General features: G+C 61.4%; 2 long non-coding RNA genes across 2 annotated transcripts; one reads left to right on the top strand and one right to left on the bottom strand.

Annotated features, from left to right (window-relative positions):
- Nucleotides 1-4,580: 4,580 nt before the first annotated feature.
- On the bottom strand, nt 4,581-5,628 carry LOC144824692 (uncharacterized). Its single transcript, XR_013609063.1, has 4 exons — nt 5,522-5,628; nt 5,302-5,395; nt 5,089-5,209; nt 4,581-4,692 (listed from the first exon to the last, which is right to left on the bottom strand). It is a non-coding gene; the product is annotated as an uncharacterized LOC144824692 (long non-coding RNA).
- Nucleotides 5,629-5,933: 305 nt separating this feature from the next.
- On the top strand, nt 5,934-6,981 carry LOC144824693 (uncharacterized). Its single transcript, XR_013609064.1, has 4 exons — nt 5,934-6,040; nt 6,167-6,260; nt 6,353-6,473; nt 6,870-6,981. It is a non-coding gene; the product is annotated as an uncharacterized LOC144824693 (long non-coding RNA).
- The last annotated feature ends 5,519 nt before the right edge of the window (nt 6,982-12,500 follow it).

A 12,500-nucleotide genomic window follows, 5' to 3' on the forward strand; every position in this document is an offset into this window, starting at 1 on the left:
CCGGGCCCCTGGGGGCCCCGCGAGGCGGGCCCGGGTGCTGCCTGTCCCTGTCTCGGCATGGCCAGACCTCGGGGAGGCCTGCCTGAGCAAACTCGGAGGAAAAGGCCCATCGGCAAGGGGGCTGAGCGGCAGGTGCGTACCCGGGCCCCTGGGGGCCCCGGCGGGCGGGCCCGGGTCCTGCCTTCCCCTGATTCGGAACCGCCAGACCTATCGGAGGTCAGACTGTGGAAAAAAACTCGGAGAAAAAGGACCATCGGGAAAGGGCTGAGAGGCAGGTGCATTCCCGGGCCCCTGGGGGCCCCGGCGGGCGGGCCCGGGTGCTGCCTGGCCCCGTCTCAGCATGGCCAGACCTCGCGGGACCTGCCTGAGCAAACTCGGAGGAAAAGGCCCATCGGCAAGGGGGCTAAGCAGCAGGTGCGTACCCAGGCCCCTGGGGGCCCCGGCGGGAGGGCCCGGGTCCTGCCTTCCCCTGATTCAGAATCGCCAGACCACACGGAGGTCTGACTGACCCTCTCCCTAGTAATCCGGAGGAAAATTACCCCCCTTTCTTGTAATCCGTGCACTAGAGGTGACAGAGGGGACCCAAGGCGCAAAAGTACCCGACCTCCTGGAGCCCTCGCTGGGATCCGGGAGGCAAATGGCACCTCATCGGGACTTCCAGGGAAGTTCGGCCATCTGGTCGCCCCCATTGGAAAGCATTGCGGGCGACCAGATGGCCGAGGCGATCCGGGAGACCAGATGGCCGAGGGGATCCTGGAGACCAGATGGCCGAGGGGATCCGGGAGACCAGATGGCCGAGGGGATCCGGGCGACCAGATGGCCGGGCACGAAAGGGACGCCATCCGGTCGCCCCGTGCCCCCACGAAGGAGGGAGCGGGCGCCCGGGGCATGGCGGGCCGGAGGCCCGGGGCCCCAGCCGGGCCACAGCCATGGAGGCTGCCAGGGGCCGGCGGGCCCTCCGACCCGGGGCCCGCTTACACCTTGACAAGCAGGGGAGGCCTGCAAGGGACCGACTGACCCCTGTCCTGGGCCCTGGGTGGAGCGGCAGCCCGGGGGACCGGGCCCAGGGCCGGAGCGCCCGACCCGGGGCCCCGACCGGGCCCCTGGACCCAGCCGGGGCTCCCAGGCCCGGAGGCACAGGGGAAGCCTCCCCGGGCCCGCCGGACCCCATCCCGGGCACCCTGCCCCGCGGCAGGACCCAGGACGGAGCCCGGGGTGGGGAGGCCACCCTCCCCGGGGCCCTCAGGGGCCCCGGATGGAGCTCCTGAACACAGACAAGCAAGGGGAGGCTCCCCGGGCACATCGGAACCCCTTTCCGGGCCCTTGGCAGTGCGGCAGGCTGGGAGACAGGGCCCAGGGCCTGAGCACCCGACCCGGGGCCCGCCCGGGCCCCTGGACCCAGCCGGGGCTCCCAAGCCCGGAGGCGCATGGGACGCCTCCCCGGTCCCTCCGGACCCCGTCCCGGGCACCCTGCCACGCAGCAGGACCAAGGACAGAGCCCGGGGTGGGGAGGCCGCCCTCCCCGGGCCCTCAGGGGCCCTAGCCACTGCTCCTGAACCCAGCCAAGCAAGGGGAGGCTCCCCGGGCACATCGGAACCCCTTCCCGGGCCCTTGGCCGTGCGGCAGGCTGGGAGACAGGGCCCAGGGCCGGAGCACCCGACCCGGGGCCCGCCCGGGCCCCTGGACCCAGCCGGGGCTCCCAAGCCCGGAGGCGCATGGGACGCCTCCCCGATCCCTCCAGACCCCGTCCCGGGCACCCTGCCACGCAGCAGGACCAAGGACAGAGCCCGGGGTGGGGAGGCCGCCCTCCCCGGGCCCTCAGGGGCCCTAGCCACTGCTCCTGAACCCAGCCAAGCAAGGGGAGGCTCCCCGGGCACATCGGAACCCCTTCCCGGGCCCTTGGCAGTGCGGCAGGCTGGGAGACAGGGCCCAGGGCCGGAGCACCCGACCCGGGGCCCGGCCGGGCCCCTGGACGCAGCCGGGGCTCCCAAGCCCGGAGGTGCATGGGACGCCTCCCCGGTCCCTCCGGACCCCGTCCCGGGCACCATGCCACGCAGCAGGACCAAGGACAGAGCCCGGGGTGGGGAGGCCGCCCTCCCCGGGCCCTCAGGGGCCCTAGCCACTGCTCCTGAACCCAGCCAAGCAAGGGGGGGCTCCCCGGGCACATCGGAACCCCTTCCCGGGCCATTGGCAGTGCGGCAGGCTGGGAGACAGGGCCCTGGGCCGGAGCACCCGACCCGGGGCCCGGCCGGGCCCCTGGACCCAGCCGGGGCTCCCAAGCCCGGAGGTGCATGGGACGCCTCCCCGGTCCCTCCGGACCCCGTCCCGGGCACCCTGCCATGCAGCAGGACCAAGGACAGAGCCCGGGGTGGGGAGGCCGCCCTCCCCGGGCCCTCAGGGGCCCTAGCCACTGCTCCTGAACCCAGCCAAGCAAGGGGAGGCTCCCCGGGAACAACGGAACCCGTTCCTAGGCCCTTGGCAGTGCGGTAGGCTGGGAGACAGGGACCAGGGCCGGAGCACCCGACCCGGGGCCCGCCCGGGCCCCTGGACCGAGCCGGGGCTCCCAAGCCCGGAGGTGCATGGGACGCCTCCCCGGTCCCTCCGGACCCCGTCCCGGGCACCCTGCCACGCAGCAGGACCAAGGACAGAGCCCGGGGTGGGGAGGCCGCCCTCCCCGGGCCCTCAGGGGCCCTAGCCACTGCTCCTGAACCCAGCCAAGCAAGGGGAGGCTCCCCGGGAACAACGGAACCCATTCCTAGGCCCTTGGCAGTGCGGTAGGCTGGGAGACAGGGACCAGGGCCGGAGCACCCGACCCGTGGCCCGCCCGGGCCCCTGGACCCAGCCGGGGCTCCCAAGCCCGGAGGCGCATGGGACGTCTCCCCGGACCCATGGAGCCCGTCCTGGGCATTGAACCATGCCGTTGGCCTGGAGAAGGGAGCCCCGGACGCCCGGGGGAGGACTGCCCGGTACCCGTGGAGCCCTTCCCGGGTACTTTGCAACGCCGTTGGCCTCCTGGAGATGGGTGCCCCGAACGCCCGGGGGGTGGGCTGCCCGGGACCCGTGGAGCCCGTCCTGGGCACTCTGACCTGCTGTTGGCCCGGGGGAGGGACCCCAGACGACCGGGACCCGTGGAGCCCGTCCTTGGCACTCTGACAAGCCGTTGGCCCGGGGAAGGGAGCCCCAGACGACCGGGACCTGTGGAGCCCGTCCTGGGCACTCCTGTATGCCGTTGGCCCGGGGAAGGGAGCCCCGGACGTCCGGGACCCGTGGAGCCCGTCCTGGGCACTCCTGTATGCCGTTGGCCCGGGGAAGGGAGCCCCGGACGTCCGGGACCCGTGGAGCCCGTCCTGGGCACTCTGAAATGCTTTGGCCCGGGGAAGGGAGCCCCGGACACCCGGGGGGGAGGACTGCCCGGGACCCGTGGAACTCGTCCTGGGCACTCTGACATGCCGCTGGCCCGGGGAAGGGTGCCCCGGACGCCCGGGGCCCGTGGAGCCCGTCCTGGGCACTCTGACAAGCCGTTGGCCCGGGGAAGGGAGACCTGGACGCCCGGAACCCGTGGAGCCCGTCCTGGGCACTCTGAAATGCTTTGGCCCGGGGAAGGGAGCCCCGGACGCCCGGGGGAGGACTGCCCGGGACCCGTGGAACTGGTCCTGGGCACTCTGACATGCCGCTGGCCCGGGGAAGGGTGCCCCGGATGACCGGGGCCCGTGGAGCCCGTCCTGGGCACTCTGCCATGCCGTCAGCCTGGATGGAGCCCCGGACGCCCGGGGGGGCGAAGGCCCGGGACGCATGGAGCCTGTCCCGGGCACTCTGCCATGCCGTCGGCCTGGATGGAGCACCGGACGCCCGGGGGACGACTGCCCAAGAGCCATGGAGCCCGTCCTGGGCAATTTGACATGCAGTTGGCCTGGAGGAAGGAAGCTCCGGGTGGCCTAGGGAGGTGTTGCCCAGGCATATCCCATCTGGTCCCCATGGCAGAGAACCACCAACCCTGGAGGGGTGTCCGGGCATACCCTGCCCCATAGTAATCCGGAGGCAAATTACCCCCCTTTCTTGCAATCTGTGCACGCGAGGTGACAGAGGGGACCCAAGGCGTGAAAGAACCCGACCTCATGGAGCCCTCGCTGGGATCCGGGAGGCGAATGGCACCTCATTAAGACTTCCAGGGAAGTTCGGCCATCTGGTCCCCCCCATAGGAAAGCGTTGCGGGCGACCAGATGCCCGAGGGGATCCGGGCGACCAGATGGCCGAGGGAATCCGGGCGACCAGATGGCTGGGCATGGAGGTGAAGCCTATGTGAAAAACAAGGGCCCCCTGAATAGAAATAATGATTCCTAGGACAGGGAAATAAACAGGTATGTGAAAAAATTCCTAGGCAATCATAAACAAGGAAACTAATGCAAGGAGGGACGGACGACTAAATAAATGCATATACATACAAGTACTATTTATTTATCAAAAAAACCATATATTGTACACAGAGTTGTTTAAAAAAACAGTTCATAAATCACAATAGACACAATAAACAATTCATAAATCACAATAAACACAATAAATTATTAAAAACAATAATAAGACATCAATATCAAAATAGAACAACAATTAATAATAAAACCAGGGGTGGCAAATTTATTTCGACGCGCGTTTCGGCGTGCAAGACAACGCCTTCTTCAGGAGCCACACAATTTTCTGCAATGTAACAGAAAAATACATATTATAACAACCCTATTTTTTGATTAAAATCATTAGTTAATGCATTACTACTTTAGTCAAAAATGTTTGTCCTCCACTCCTTAGCTATTTGACACTATTTGTGTAACACAAGGTTATATTCAACACAGCACAATAAAAAACAGCATGATTAACATAAGGTTAACATAATAAAAACCATCTGTTAATACATAACTATTATTTGCAAAGAAATTATTCTAAACCATACATTTATACAAAAAGAACATGGGTTCATGCAATCATCATATTTGATCTACCGAAAATACAAAAACGTCTATGTCCTGTTATATTTAGCAAAGACATTCCTTATTGTATCAAAAACCCAATACATAGAGTACATGTAATTGGACTTACTAAAATCAAGGATGGGGAATGATTATCTTCGTGCCCTTTCCTAATATGGCTACAATTCCTAACGTGCACCGCAGAGAGTCCACAGGGAATAGGGTATTTCTTACATCAGTGGTAAGTTTACCTATTTATTCAAGGATGGGAAATACCAATGAGAAAATTGCAAGGCATATTCCGTTAGAGCTAACTAACCAAAGAGTGCCTAAATTATCTCACCTTTTTAATCATATCCAAAGTTCTTTGATTAAGGACATCTGACTTGCAATATAAGGTGCAGCGCGATAAGTAGAAGAATAAAAAATGGTTTTATCTGTGTTAAAAAAAGGGGAAAAACACGATAGTGCTAATTAACATATTTTTTATATATATGTAAGTGCATGATGCAAGCACATGTCTTGTTATTCAGTGAATCCTCTATATACACTTTCAAACTCACCAAAGAATTAGTTTTTCACGGTGCAATCTTTAAAGCCTTTCCAAATCGGCTGTAAGTTGCTTCCTTATTTGTAGTTGCTCGTGGCTCAAAACAGGGTAATGTCGAGCTAGTCTCTGCAGGGAAAAGTAAATAAACCAAGCAGCCCTGAGTTAAATAGGGCAGTAGTTCTACCATCATTCTCACTTAACTGAGCCGTTTACGATGGCTTTGCAACGTTTATAAAATAAACGGAGAAACATAGGTGCTAGTTTAAATACAACCGCTTACCGTAAAACTTTTTTTAAAAAACAGATTATAGTTCTATCCAGCGTCTGGTGTCTGTTATGTCACATTTAAGTGAGAATGATGGTAGAACTACTGCCCTATTTAACTCAGGGCTGCTTGGTTTATTTACTTTTCCCTGCAGAGACTAGCTCGACATTACCCTGTTTTGAGCCACGAGCAACTACAAATAAGGAAGCAACTTACAGCCGATTTGGAAAGGCTTTAAAGATTGCACCGTGAAAAACTAATTCTTTGGTGAGTTTGAAAGTGTATATAGAGGATTCACTGAATAACAAGACATGTGCTTGCATCATGCACTTACATATATATAAAAAATATGTTAATTAGCACTATCGTGTTTTTCCCCTTTTTTTAACACAGATAAAACCATTTTTTATTCTTCTACTTATCGCGCTGCACCTTATATTGCAAGTCAGATGTCCTTAATCAAAGAACTTTGGATATGATTAAAAAGGTGAGATAATTTAGGCACTCTTTGGTTAGTTAGCTCTAACGGAATATGCCTTGCAATTTTCTCATTGGTATTTCCCATCCTTGAATAAATAGGTAAACTTACCACTGATGTAAGAAATACCCTATTCCCTGTGGACTCTCTGCGGTGCACGTTAGGAATTGTAGCCATATTAGGAAAGGGCACGAAGATAATCATTCCCCATCCTTGATTTTAGTAAGTCCAATTACATGTACTCTATGTATTGGGTTTTTGATACAATAAGGAATGTCTTTGCTAAATATAACAGGACATAGACGTTTTTGTATTTTCGGTAGATCAAATATGATGATTGCATGAACCCATGTTCTTTTTGTATAAATGTATGGTTTAGAATAATTTCTTTGCAAATAATAGTTATGTATTAACAGATGGTTTTTATTATGTTAACCTTATGTTAATCATGCTGTTTTTTATTGTGCTGTGTTGAATATAACCTTGTGTTACACAAATAGTGTCAAATAGCTAAGGAGTGGAGGACAAACATTTTTGACTAAAGTAGTAATGCATTAACTAATGATTTTAATCAAAAAATAGGGTTGTTATAATATGTATTTTTCTGTTACATTGCAGAAAATTGTGTGGCTCCTGAAGAAGGCGTTGTCTTGCACGCCGAAACGCGCGTCGAAATAAATTTGCCACCCCTGGTTTTATTATTAATTGTTGTTCTATTTTGATATTGATGTCTTATTATTGTTTTTAATAATTTATTGTGTTTATTGTGATTTATGAATTGTTTATTGTGTCTATTGTGATTTATGAACTGTTTTTTTAAACAACTCTGTGTACAATATATGGTTTTTTTGATAAATAAATAGTACTTGTATGTATATGCATTTATTTAGTCGTCCGTCCCTCCTTGCATTAGTTTCCTTGTTTATGATTGCCTAGGAATTTTTTCACATACATGGAGGTGAAGCCGCCTGGACTCTTCCCCACCCCGTCCCCGTCCCGGGACGAATGCCCGGGACGCATGGAGCCCGTCCTGGCCACTTGACGTCCCGTCCTGGGCATTGAACCATGCCGTCGGCCTGGAGAAGGGAGCCCCCGGACGCCCGGGGGAGGACTGCCCGGTACCCGTGGAGCCCTTCCCGGGTACTTTGCAACGCCGTTGGCCTCCTGGAGATGGGTGCCCCGGATGCCCGGGGGTGGGCTGCCCGGGACCCATGGAGCCCGTCCTGGGCACTTTTACATGCCGTCGGCCTTGAGGTGGGTGCCCTGGACGCCCGGGGGAGGCCTGCCCGGGACCCGTGGAGCCCCTCCCGGGTACTTTGCCAATGCCGTTGGCCTCATGGAGATGGGTGCCCCGGACGCCCGGGGGGAGGACTGCCCGGTACCCGTGGAGTCCTTTCCGGGTACTTTGCAACGCCGTTGGCCTCCTGGAGATATGTGCCCCGAACGCCCGGGGGGAGGGCTGTCCGGGGCCCATGGGGCCCGTCCTGGGCACTGTGACATGCCGTCGGCCTGGAGGTGGGAGCCCCGGACGAGCGGGGGAAGGCTGCCCGGGACCCGTGGAGCCCTTCCCGGGTACTTTGCCATCCCGTTGGCCTCCTGGAGATGGGTGCCCCGGACGCCCGGGGGAGGTCTGTCCGGGGCCCATGGAGCCCGTCCTGGGCAGTGTGACATGCCGTCGGCCTAAAGGTGGGAGCCCCGGACGCCCGGGGGAAGGCTGCCCGGGACCCGTGGAGCCCTTCCCGGGTACTTTGCCATCCCGTTGGCCTCATGGAGATGGGTGCCCCGGACGCCCAGGGGAGGTCTGTCCGGGACACGTGGAGCCCGTCCTGGGCATTGAGCCATGCCGTTGGCCCGGAGAATGGAGCCCCCAGACGCCCGGGAGAGGTGTTGCCCAGGCATATCTCATCTGGTCCCCCGGGCAGAGAACCACCAGCCCTGGAGAGGTGTCCGGGCGTACCCTGCCCCTAGTAATCCGGAGGGAAATTACCCCCCTTTCTTGCAATCCGTGCACGCGAGGTGACAGAGGGGACCCAAGGCGTAAAAGAACCCGACCTCATGGAGCCCTAGCTGGGATCCAGGAGCCGAATGGCACCTCATCGGGACTTCCAGGGAAGCCCGGCCATCTGGTCGCCCCATTGGAAAGCATCGCGGGCGACCAGAGGGCCGGGATCGAAAGGACTCCCAGCTCCCCATCCATCCCAAGCCTTCGCGGTAGGGTTCCTGACTGCCTGCCCACGCAAGGCAGGGCTCTTGGACCCCGGCTGGGCCTCAGGCGCAGGTTGGACCACCGGAGCTCTAGGGCCCGGACGACCTGGGGGAGGAATGCCCGGGACCCGTGGAGCCCGTCCTGGGTACTTTGACATGCCGTCGGCCTGGAGGTGGGTGCCCCGGACGCCCCGGGGGAAGCTGCCCGGGACCCATGGAGCCCGTCCTGGGTACTTTGACATGCCGTCGGCCTGGAGGTGGGTGCCCCGGACGCCCCGGGGGGAGGTCTGCCCGGGACCCATGGAGCCCGTCCTGGGTACTTTGCCAATGCCGTTGGCCTCATGGAGATGGGTGCCCCGGACGCCCGGGGGACGAATGCCCGGGACGCATGGAGCCCGTCCTGGGCACTTTTCCATGCCTTCGGCCTGGAGCCCCCAGACACCCAGGGGAGGACCACCGTGAAAACCATGGAGCCCGACCCGGGCACTCTGCCATACCGTCAGCCTAGATGGAGCCCCGGACGCCCAGGGGACGAATGCCCGGGACGCATGGAGCCCGTCCTGGGCACTTTTCAATGCCGTCAGCCTGGATGGAGCCCCGGACGCCCGGGGGACGACTGCCCAGGAGCCATGGAGCCCGTCCTGGGCAATTTGACATGCAGTTGGCCTGGAGGAAGGAAGCCCCGGGTGGCCTAGGGAGGTGTTGCCCAGGCATAGCCCATCTGGTCCCCATGGCAGAGAACCACCAGCCTCGGAGGGGTGTCCGGGCGTACCCTTCTCCCTAGTAATCCGGAGGAAAATTACCCCCTTTTCTTGTAATCTGTGCACGCGAGGTGACAGAGGGGACCCAAGGCGCGAATGTACCCAACCTCCTGGAGCCCTCGCTGGGATCCGGGCGGCGAATGGCACCTCATCGGGACTTCCAGGGAAGTTCGGCCATCTGGTCGCCCCATAGGAAAGCGTTGCGGGCGACCAGATGCCCGAGGGGATCCGGGCGACCAGATGGCCGAGGGAATCTGGGCGATCAGATGGCTGGACACGGAAGTGAAGCCGCCTGGACTCTCCCGACCCTGTCCCCGTCCCCGTGCCCGTGCCCGGGATGCATGGAGCCCGTCCTGGGCACTTTTCCATGCCTTCGGCCTGGAGCCCCCAGACACCCAGGGGAGGACCACCGTGAAAGCCATGGAGCCCGACCCGGGTACTCTGCCATGCCGTCGGCCTGGATGGAGCCCCGGACGCCCGGGGGACAAATGCCCGGGACGCATGGAGCCCGTCCTGGGCACTTTTCCATGCCTTCGGCATGGAGCGCCCCGACACCCTGGGGAGGACCACCCTGGAAACCATGGAGCCCGACCCGGGCACTCTGCCATGCCGTCGGCCTGGATGGAGCCCCGGACGCCCGGGGGACAAATGCCCGGGACGCATGGAGCCCGTCCTGGGTACTTTTCCATGCCGTCGGCCAGGAGCCCCCTGACACCCAGGGGAGGACCACCGTGAAAACCATGGAGCCCGACCCGGGCACTCTGCCATACCGTCAGCCTGGATGTAGCCCCGGACGCCCGGGGGACGAATGCCCGGGACGCATGGAGCCCGTCCCGGGCACTCTGCCATGCCGTCCCGACAAATTCGTACGGACTCCTAACCTTCCGACACGGATCGGAATCGAGCCCTTTCTGACCCAGCAGATTTCAGGTTGATTTGCTATATACTTTACGTACGATTTTATGGGGGCCGATTCCGATCCGGTACGTAAAAGCAAATACGACCGACATGTCGGACAACCACGTACACCCAGGGGATAGGACTGCCCGGGTCACATGGACCCCGTCCTGGGCACTCTGATCTGCCGCCGGCGCCGGGGATCGAACCGTGATCACCAGATGGGGATATCCCAAAAATCTGGCATGGATACGGCCCGCCAGGACAGGTTTGGGCACCCCTGCTCTGGGAAATAGCTGGCGCCGCGGCTAGGGCGGCTGACTCTGGAATCTGGGGATCACGGTTCGATCCCCGGCACCGGCGGCAGATTAGCCCAGCACCATGTGACTCTGGGCAATAGCTTGCTTAATCTTCCCAACGGCCCCTAGCGCCTAGAGACCCTTACGGGTGATTGTGCGCCTTACAAATGTGGATTATTATTATTATTATTATTATTTGGGCCGATTCCGATCCGGTTCGTAAAAGCACATCTGCCCGAATCTGTCGGACAACCACGTACGCCCGGGAGAGGACTGCCCGGGACCCGTGGAGCCCGTCCTGGTCACTCTGACCTGCCATCGGCCTGGAGAAGGGAGCGCCGGACGCCCGGGGGGAGGACTGCCCGGGACCCGTGGAGCCCGTCCTGGGCACTCTGACCTGCCGTCTGCCCGGGGAAGGGAGCCCCGGACGCCCGGGGGGAGGACTGTCCGGGACCCATGGAGCCCGTCCTGGGCACTCTGACCTGCCGACGGCCCGGGGAAGGGAGCCCCGGACGCCCGGGGGAGGACTGCCCGGGACCCGTGGAACTCGTCCTGGGCACTCTGACATGCCGCTGACCCGGGGAAGGGAACCCCGGACGCCCGGGAGCCGTGGAGCCCGTCCTGGGCACTCTGACAAGCCGTCGGACCGGGGAAGGGAGCCCCGGACGCCCGGGACCCGTGGAGCCTGTCCTGGGAACTCCGGCATGCCGTTGGCCCAGGGAAGGGAGTCCCAGATACCCGGGACCCGTGGAGCCCGTCATGGGCACTCTGACAAGCCGGTGTCCCGGGGAAGGGAGCCCCGGACGCCCGGGACTCGTGGAGCCCGTCCTGGGCACTCTGGCATGCCGTTGGCCTGGGGAAGGGAGCCCCGGACGCCCGGTGGGGGAGGACTGCCAGGGACCCGTGGAGCCCGTCCTGGGCACTTTGACCTGCCGTTGGCCTGGAGATGGAAGCCCCGGATGCCTGGGGGAGGACTGCCCGGGACCCATGGAGCCCGTCCCGGGTACTTTGCCATGCTGTTGGCCTCCTGGAGATGGGTGCCCCGGACGCCCGGGGGAGGACTGCCCGGGACGTATGGAGCCCGTCCCGGGCACTTTTCCATGCCGTCGGCAGGGATGGAGCCCCGGACGCCCGGGGGACGACTGCCCAAGAGCCATGGAGCCCGTCCTGGGCAATTTGACAAGCCGTTGGCCTGGAGGAAGGAAGCCCCGGGTGGCCTAGGGAGGTGTTACCCAGGCATAGCCCATCTGGTCCCCCTAGCAGAGAACCACCAACCTTGGAGGGGTGTCCGGGCGTACCCTGTCCCTAGTAATCCGGAGGGAAATTACCTGACTTTCTTGCAATCTGTGCACACGAGGTGACAGAGGGGACCCAAGGCGCGAAAGTACCCGACCTCCTGGAGCCCTGGCTGGGATCCGGGAGGCGAATGGCACCTCATCATGACTTCCAGGGCGACCAGATGGCCGAGGCGAGAGGGGCGACCAGATGGCCGGGACCAAAATGACGCCAATCTGCCTGCCCCGGAGCTGCAGGGCTCTGGGGCTGCAGGGTTCCGGGGGCTGCAAAGCTGCAGGTCTCTGGGGCTGCAGGGCTCCGGGGCTTCAGGCCTCCCCGGGCCCTGATGGACCCTCCGTCCCGGGCGCCTCCGACCCCCGGCCGGCTTGCAGGACGGAGGGGGGATTCCCGCACCACTGGGCCCTGCCGGACGGGGCTCAAGCCCCGGGCCCGGTCCCCGGCCCCAGTCCCGGCTTTCCGAACCCTAGGCCGGGCCGGGGAGAGCCTCCCCTGGGCCCCCGGTGGACCCTCCGTCCCGGGCGCCCCGGACCCCCGGCCGGATTGCTGGACGGAGGGGTACCAGCACCCTCGGGGCCTGGCCAGATGGAGTTCAAGCCCCGGGTCCGGTCCCACCTTCCGAACCCTAGCCAGGCTGGGGAGAGCCTCCCCGGGAACCGGTGGAGCCCCGTCCCCAGCGCCCGGACCCACTGATGGCCTGCGGGACAGGGGGCTCCAGCACCCTCGGGGCCTGGCCAGATGGAGTTCAAGCCCCGGGTCCGGTCCCACCTTCCGAACCCTAGCCAGGCTGGGGA

This window comes from Lissotriton helveticus, chromosome 3_1 (genome assembly GCF_964261635.1).
Source record: "Lissotriton helveticus chromosome 3_1, aLisHel1.1, whole genome shotgun sequence".
NCBI lineage: Eukaryota > Metazoa > Chordata > Amphibia > Caudata > Salamandridae > Lissotriton > Lissotriton helveticus.